The following is a 9,627-nucleotide window of genomic DNA, read 5'->3' as shown; positions in this document are numbered from 1 at the left end:
TTTAAAAACAACAATCAGTTCTCTGATTTCAACACAAGATTTCACAATTTCCTCATCCTGCATAGTGCACCTTTTAATGTACTACAACCAAATAATGCAACAAACCTCAAGAATCGCTCAGGAGATGAAGCTCAATGATCAGTCTAAAAGAAAGAAAAAAATGAACAAGTGAATGTTTGACAGCACACAAATGGGACAGTTAACAACAACAAAACACATGTCTATGACTTTCAGTATAGCCTACCTCTTTTGACTTGAACCAGAAAAAAAAAACAACAACAACAACAACAACAACAAAAAAAAACTAATTTTATACTTAACATACACTATATTCCCAAAAGTATTGGGACACCCCCTTCTGATGAACCGGTTAGACTACTGTAGTAATTTTCATGAGTACAAATCATAATATTTAAGCATATAATAATATTCTAGGAAATTGTGTGCTTCTGTTGTTATAGCAACAGTTTGGACAGGACCATTTTCTTTTCTAACATGACAATGCATCTGCGTATAAGTCAAGGTTAAAAAATAAATGATTGATTCAGTGTTTATGGTCATTTTTAAAATATTCAGGCACAGATATAATTAATAGGCATATGGAAAATATATTCAGACACAGACAACACATTAGATCAGAGACATATTGATGTCAACCACATCTACACAAAATAGAGGAAGCCAGTGCAATATTTACCAACATTTAATGCAACCACAAAAAATACTTTTATGCTCACCAAAGCTGCATTTATTTGATAAATTCAGTAAAAATAGTAATATTGTGAATTATTAATACAACCTAAAATTACTTTATTTTATTATTTTTTTAAATTTAAATTTATTTTGGTAATGGCAAACTAAATTACAATCGGGCAGTTGTGCAGCTTTATATATTTGTGAAACTGATTTAACTATTACCTTTGGGTTCAGTAACTTTTTAGATGGCTTTATTTAGCAGACATAAATCAAACTGACCACATGTAACATTAATTAACAATGTTGCATAAAATATTGTACTTTAAAACTCTTAAAAACATGTTTAACTTTGTATTCAAAGAATACGATACAAAAATACATCAGTTAATCACAAAACTACACAATGCATCAAAGTTCATCACAAAATATAAGTTTTCACTCAATACTACAGCAAGTTTCAACACTGAGAAATGTTTTTTCATAATAATTACTACATTAACTTGCCTAATTTATTTCTTATTTATAATTTACATACGTATAAATTATGTTCAAATTGTAATTTTTTACAATATCACTACTTTACTGTATTCCTCATCAAAATAATGCAGCTATGGTCGCCAGTGTATGAAAAATAACAAACAAAATACAAATTCAGCTTGCTCTTCCTTCCAAATTATTGACACACTCTCCTCCCTAAAGCATTCATTATTCAAATAAATAAATTGTTAGCACAAATCGTCCACCATTCAAACTTGTAGTTATCACTTCAAACTGCTCACTCAAAGCCATGAAAAATGACCATTATACAATATATTAATTATTACGATTATAAATTGTAGTAAACAAATAAGTACGTTTGCTGACATTGCATACTGTCTCTCAACAATATTTTCTGTGGCCAATGATCAACAGATTTCGCGCTCATTTATGCTCGACGTGCTAGCTGCCCAGACCGCGAAGAGGACGAAACATATAAAGATAAGCCCCCTTAATATCGACACCACACGGACTCCGTGTGAGAATCTGACCCGATTCGCCAGCACTAGCCAGTCAGACACGGCGGTCAGCGTGTAAGCCCCGTTAATATCAACATCACATTCACGAGTTAATAACGCCCAACACGCTGCATTAATTAGGCCTCACGTAATTCTAAAGCCTCATAGCCACCTCAAACAAAAGTATTTCTTAAATAGACGATTAAGATTATGAATCAATACTGTCCTAAAAGTACATTCAATGAGGACAAATGTATCTAACGTTGACAGTTAACGTACACCGTCGAGCTCCAGCCACGTTTCGACTAATCTATGCTAAAATACCTTAAAAACAGCATTCTTGCTCAAGCAATATTGCGCTAAGATTCAGCAATATGCACACAAACTTTTAAACAACAAAGGTCTACACCAACATATTTTATTTAACAAAAATCGTTATAAAGGCAGCAGTTAGAAAAATAGCCACTGTTACTCACCTCAGGACAATTCTGGAACATCTGCCGTTGGTCTCTGCTGTAGCTGTATGTCTCAGCCAATCAGCACCGCGAACTTCAGCTGCGCAGCCAATAGTCACGCAGCCTTACTCTTTTATCCATAGAGAAGAAAGAGCCCATGGAGACAGTAGTTTTTCATTTTAATTTTTTTATTGTATAAGCCCATTTTGTTTTAATTATTAAAGTATATAAATTAAAGGTTCCACATATTAAAAACTTAAACAGTTAAATTAAAACATTTCTATCCTTGTTTTTAAGATCAGCACAGCGAACTTCAGCTGTGCAGCCAATAGTCATGCAGCTTTACTCTTTTATCCATATATGGAAGAGAGAGCTCATGGAGACAGTAGTTTTTTTTTTTTAATATGTGCACCAATAAGAAACTGTACAAGCCCATTTTGTTTTAATTATAAAAGTATATTAATTACATTTTTCACATACTAAAAAGTTAAACACAGTTAAAATATTTCCATCCTTGTTTTTTAGATCAGCACGAGTCATATAATAGCATTCTTTATTAATGAGTACTTTAAAATAAATACTGTTAATTGTTATAGTCATTAAAATATAAGGACAATATGTAATGAACTGAGTGATTCATTTTTTTATTAAAAATGTTTTTAATTTAATATTAATTTTTTAAGTAACAATAATCCTTACAACCAGAAATATTAAATTCTTTAAATATAAATATACATAAATTCCCACCTAAAATGGAGAGAAAACTTTTAAAAAAGAACTTTAAAATGTTTAAATTAAAATGGTCTACCATGATATACATAGGTAATGCAATGATACACAGATAAAATATAATGTACACATCAATGAAAATTTCAATTTTGTAAATTTCTTTAATATTTTATATACTAATGACACGTCACAGTTTTAAAAATATATATATATAATTTTCCTTATCTAATAAATGAACCCCATCATGTCTTCATCATAATCGATAAACAAGTTTTATTCAGATGTTGAAAGTGAAAGTGAAAAGTGAAAGTCATGACGTATTGTCAAGGATGGTAACCCATACTCGAAATTGGCCCTCTGCCTTTAACCCATCCAAGTGCACACACACACAGCAGTGAGAAGTGAACCTGGCCTAATGATGGGGGCATATTCGTCCATAACACTGCTGATGAACTTTCTTGCCTTGTTGAACTTCCAGTCCACACATACTGCTCAGTGATGCTGGAGAATATTTCTGTATTGCTGCTAAGCTGTTCTGGGTGGTTACTATGGATGATTGGTAGCTTGTTGCTATAGTGTTATTAGTTAGCTGCTAGGGTGTTCTTGGTGGCTGGTAGGGTACTCTTGGTGGTTGCTAGGTAGTTTCTAGGTAGTTGCTAAGATGTTCTGTGTTGTTGCTATGTTGTAGCTTGTGTAATCTGGGTGGTAGGGTGCTGTAGGTTGATGGTAAAAAAAAAAGGCAGTAATAGTATCCAGATGTATCTTCAGTGTTTTGTACTGGAGATATGCCTTTTGATTTGGGTTGGTTGCTAGAGTGTTGCTATGTGGTTGCTAGGATACCCGGGGTGGTTGCTAGGGCCGTTGCTAGGGTAACCAGGTAGGTTGCTAGGCAGTTGTTAGGGTACCCAGGGTGTTTGCTAAGGTGTTGCTATGTGGTTACTAGGGTACCCCGGGTGGTTGCTATGCAGTTGCTAGGGTACCCCGGGTGGTTGCTAGGGCCGTTGCTAGGGTACCAGGGGTGGTTGCTAAGGTGTTGCTATGCGGTTGCTAGGGTACCCAGGGTGGTTGCTAGGGTGTTGCTATGCAGTTGCTAGGGTAACCAAGGTTGTTGCTAGGGTGTTGCTATGTGGTTGCTAGGGTACCCAGGGTGGTTGCTAGGGTGTTGCTATGCGGTTGCTATGGTACCCGGGGTGGTTGTTAGGGTCGTTGCTAGGGTACCCAGGGTGGTTGCTAAGGTGTTGCTATGCGGTTGCTAGGGTACCCAGGGTGGTTGCTAGGGTGTTGCTATGCAGTTGCTATGGTACCCGGGGTGGTTGCTAGGGCCGTTGCTAGGGTACCCGGGGTGGTTGCTAGGGTTTTGCTATGTGGTTTCTAAGGTACCTGGGGTGGTTGCTATGACCAATGCTAGGGTACTCGGGGTGGTTGCTAGGATACCCGGGGTGGTTTCTAGGGCCGTTGCTATGGTACCCGGGGTGGTTGCTAGGGCCGTTGCTAGGGTACCCAGGGCGGTTGCTAAGGTGTTGCAATGCGGTTGCTATGGTACTCGGGTGGTTACTAGGGAAGTTGCTATGCGGTTGCTAGAGTATTTGGGTGGTTGCTAGGGCCGTTGCTAAGGTAACCGGGCTAGTTGCTATGGCGTTGGTATGCAGTTGCTACTTGTCAAAGATCATTACTATGGAGTGTTATAGAGGTCTCTGCCTGATTAGCCCTTAGCTAATTGCTATTAGCATGAAGCCATTGAGTGCTAGCATGTGTAGCATGTGGAGAGTTTGCTAGCATGAGTCAAAAGTAGCAACTCCCATGTCTATGCGACATTCTGATACAAAAATATAGGTCTTGCTAATTGGTTGCTATGGTATTCTGTTTGGTTGCTAGGGAGTGGCCAATGACGACACTGTAAAGTGCAGTTGCCAGTATGAGTGATATAAACCAACCCCCATGTCTCTGTGACATTCAGGTCAGAAGATATGCCTGTGTGGCTTTAGGTTGCTCGGGTACTCTGTTTGGTTGCTAGGGAGTGGCCAATAACGACAATGTAAAGTGTAGTTGCCAGTATGAGTGATTTAAACCAACCCCCATGTCTCTGTGACATTCAGGTGCGAAGATATGCCTGTGTGGCTTTAGGTTGCTAGGGTACTCTGTTTGGTTGCTAGGGAGTGGCCAATGACGAGACTGTAAAGTGTAGTTGCCAGTATGAGTGATATAAACCAACCCCCATGTCTCTGTAACATTCAGATCTGAAGATATGCCTGTGTGGCTTTGGGTTGCTAGGGTACTCTGTTTGGTTACTAGGGAGTGGCCAATGTCGACACTGTAAAGTCTAGTTGCCAGAATGAGTGATATAAACCAACCCCCATGTCTCTGTGACATTCAGGTCTGAAGATATGCCTGTGTGGCTTTAGGTTGCTAGGGTACTCTGTTTGGTTGCTGGGGAGTGGCCGATGACGATACTGTAAAGTGTAGTTGCCAGTATGATTGATATAAACCAACCCCCATGTCTCTATGACATTCAGGTCTGAAAATATGCCTGTGTGGCATTGGGTTGCTAGGGTACTCTGTTTGGTTGCTAGGGAGTGGCCAATAACGACAATGTAAAGTGTAGTTGCCAGTATGAGTGATTTAAACCAACCCCCATGTCTCTGTGACATTCAGGTGGGAAGATATGCCTGTGTGGCTTTGGGTTGCTAGGGTACTCTGTTTGGTTACTAGGGAGTGGCCAATGTCGACACTGTAAAGTCTAGTTGCCAGAATGAGTGATATAAACCAACCCCCATGTCTCTGTGACATTCAGGTCTGAAGATATGCCTGTGTGGCTTTGGGTTGCTAGGGTACTCTGTTTGGTTGCTAGGGAGTGGCCAATGACGACACTGTAAAGTGTAGTTGCCAGTATGAGTGATATAAACCAACCCCCATGTCTCTGTGACATTCAGGTCTGAAAATATGCCTGTGTGGCATTGGGTTGCTAGGGTACTCTGTTTGGTTGCTAGGGAGTGGCCAATAACGACAATGTAAAGTGTAGTTGCCAGTATGAGTGATTTAAACCAACCCCCATGTCTCTGTGACATTCAGGTGGGAAGATATGCCTGTGTGGCTTTGGGTTGCTAGGGTACTCTGTTTGGTTGCTAGGGAGTGGCCAATAATGACAATGTAAAGTGTAGTTGCCAGTATGAGTGATATAAACCAACCCCCATGTCTCTGTGACATTCAGGTCTGAAGATATGCCTGTGTGGCTTTGGGTTGCTAGGGTACTCTGTTTGGTTGCTAGGGAGTGGCCAATGACGACACTGTAAAGTGTAGTTGCCAGTATGAGTGATATAAACCAACCCCCATGTCTCTGTGACATTCAGGTGTGAAGATATGCCTGTGTGGCTTTGGGTTGCTAGGGTACTCTGTTTGGTTGCTAAGGAGTGGCCAATGACGACACTGTAAAGTGTAGTTGCCAGTATGAGTGATATAAACCAACCCCCATGTCTCTGTGACATTCAGGTCTGAAGATATGCCTGTGTGGCTTTGGGTTGCTAGGGTACTCTGTTTGGTTGCTAGGGGGTGTCAATGTTGATTGGTGATTGGGCGTTTGCTGCCCCGACTCAAAGGAGTCCGCCCCCATGTCTCTATGACACTCTGATCCAGAGATATGCATCTGGGCCCTTATAATGGAAGTCTATGGGATCAGTTGCTAGGGTGCCCTAAATGGTTGCTAGGGCGTGGCTTGACACCTTCATGATGATCCGGAGAGTCTGATTGGCCATCTGAGTAAAATGAGGCCGCCTCCATGTCTCTAGGCCAATGTGATGCTGAGTTATTCCCAATGCAAAATCCCTATGTAAATTACCATAGTAGGAAAAACGCATGTGTTTCATGGGCCGTCCCTCACCATAGTAAGTCAATGGGGCCACTTTGGGGCGCTTTTGCGCCCCAGGGGTGCAACTTATATCCCATTGAGTGGTGTGTTCTCGCACAGCTTGATAGCCTCTCCAAATGTGGCGAATCACGTGTTTCTGCGAAATTGTCGCTCGGCACTACGTCCCTTCAAAGTTTGCCACAATGCATTTTCTATGGGACGTTTTTGGGGCGCTTTTTCGCCCCGTGTGATGTCATCGTACCCCCGATCCCTTATAAAAGTCATAGCACACCGAGTCTATATAGGCCGCACGATTTGACACCTGTTTCGAGGGTCTACGTCAAAAACTGCGGGACTAGTTACGCGCCGAAATTTCGCAAAGAAGAATAATAAGAAGAAGAAGAAGAATAATAATAAGTATGTCGAATAGTAATAGTGATGCTTTGCCTATGGCAAGCACCACTAACTAGATATGTACATTTCCTGAAGAAAATGTGAGTGGTGCTTGCAGTGGCAAAACTCGGCCCTCGGTTGCTAGGGTGATGTAATTGGTTGCTAGGGTGTGGCTATGAAGGTCACTACTTATATGCCAAGTCAAAAGAGCCCACCCACAAGCCTCTATGACTTTCTGATCCAAAGATATGATCTCACAAATTGTATGGCTATGTTAGTCTATCTGAGATTTTCCCCAAATTTTTCGCCCGCTTTACGATAATCGTACGCCCGATCGCTTCAAAAATTCATAGCACACCTCTCCTCAATAAGCCGGTCGATTTGAGATGTCAATCATGGGTCTATGACAAACGGTGCCGGACGAGTTACACGCCGAAGTTCCTATGGGCCTGCATGATCATTCTTCCAATGAAAGTCTATGGGATAATTTTGGCCACTTTTTTGTGTGCTGTTTGAATATCGTACCTTCAATCGCTCCGAAAAGTCATAGCACACCTCTCCTCAATAAGCCGCAACATTTGACACCTCATTCATGTGTCTACGGCAAACGGTGCCGGAAAAAATACGCACCGAATGTCCTATGGGCCTCTGTTTGTGTGTGTGAGAAAGTGACAGTTGAGATTCAAATTCACAGACATTCTGCCATTGTAAATCAATGGGATTTTTTAGCCCGCTTTTTCCTCCGCTGTGTGAAAATTGTAGCTCCGATCGCTTCGAAAATTCATAGCACACCTCTCCACAATAAGCCGGTCGATTTGACACCTCATTCATGGGTCTACGCCAAACGGTGCAGGACGAGTTACACGCCGAAGTTGCTATGGGCCTGCATTAACATTCTGCCAATGAAAGTCAATGGGATATTTTTGCCTGCTTTTTCATGCGCTGTTTAAACATCGTAGCTCCAATCGCTCCGAAAAGTCATAGCACACCTCTCCTCAATAAGCCGCAACATTTGACACCTCATTCATGGGTCTACGGCAAACGGTGCCGGACAATTTACGCACCGAAGATCCTATGGGCCTGTGTGTGTGTGTGTGTGTGTGTGAGAAAGTGACAGTTGAGATTCAAATTCACAGACATTCTGCCATTGTAAATCAATGGGATTTTTTGGCCCGCTTTTTCGTGCGCTGTGTGAACATCGTAAGTCCGATCGCTTTGAAAAGTCATAGCACACCTCTCCTCAATGAGCCGGTCGGTTTGAGACCTCATTCATGGGTCTACGACAAACGGTGCGGGACGAGTTTCACGCCAAAGTTCCTATGGGCCTGCATGAGCATTCTGCCAATGAAAGTCTATGGGATATTTTTGCCAGCTTTTTCGTGCGCTTTCTGAACATCGTACCTCCAATCTCTCCAAAAACTCATAGCACACTTCTCCTCAATAAGCCGCAACATTTGACACCTCATTCATGGGTCTACGGCAAACGGTGCCGGAGAAATTAAGCATCGAAGTTCCTATGGGCCTGTGTGTGTGTGTGAGAGAGAAAGTGACAGTTGAGATTCAAATTCACAGACATTCTGCCATTGTAAAACAATGGGATTTTCTAGCCCGCTTTTTCTTCCGCTGTGTGAACATCGTAGGTCCGATCACTTAGAAAAGTCATAGCACACCTCTCCTTAATGAGCTGGTCGATTTGACACCACATTTATGGATCTACGACAAACGGTGTGGGAGGAGTTACGCGCCGAAGTTTTGTCAGGGCGAACAGTAATAGTAATACTAGATATGTACATTTCCTGAAGAAAATGTGAGTGGTGCTTGCGGTGGCAAAACTCGGCCCTCGGTTGCTAGGGTGATGTAATTGGTTACTAGGATGTGGCTGTGAAGATCATAGGTCACTACTTATAGGCCGAGTCAAAACCCACAAACCTCTATGACTTTCTGATCCAAAGATATGATCTCACAAATTGTATGGCAATATTAGTGTATCTGAGATTTTGCCCAAATTTCTCGCCTGCTTTACGATAATCGTACGCTCGATCGCTTAAAAAATTCATAGCACACCTCTCTTCAATAAGCCGGTCGATTTGAGACGTCATTCATGGGTCTATGACAAACGGTGTGGGACTAGTTACACGCCGAAGTTCATAATGGCCTGCATGAACATTCTGCCAATGAAAGTCTATGGGATATTTTTTGCCTGCTTTTTCGTGTGCTTTTTGAACATCGTTCGTCCAATCCCTCCGTAAAGTCATAGCACACCTCTCCTTAACAAGCCGCAACATTTGACACCTCATTCATGGGTCTACGGCAAACGGTGCCGGACAAATTAGGCACCGAAGTTCCTATGGGCCTGTGTGTGTGAGTGAGAAAGTGACAGTTGAGATTCAAATTCACAGACATTCTGCCATTGTAAATCAATGGGATTTTTTAGCCCGCTCTTTCCTACGCTGTGTGAACACCGTAGGTCCGATCGCTTAGAAAAGTCATAGCACACCTCTCCTCAATGAGTCGGTCG

Source organism: Garra rufa, chromosome 17 (assembly GCF_049309525.1).
Source record: "Garra rufa chromosome 17, GarRuf1.0, whole genome shotgun sequence".
Lineage (NCBI taxonomy): Eukaryota > Metazoa > Chordata > Actinopteri > Cypriniformes > Cyprinidae > Garra > Garra rufa.
This window is presented reverse-complemented; position numbering follows the sequence as displayed.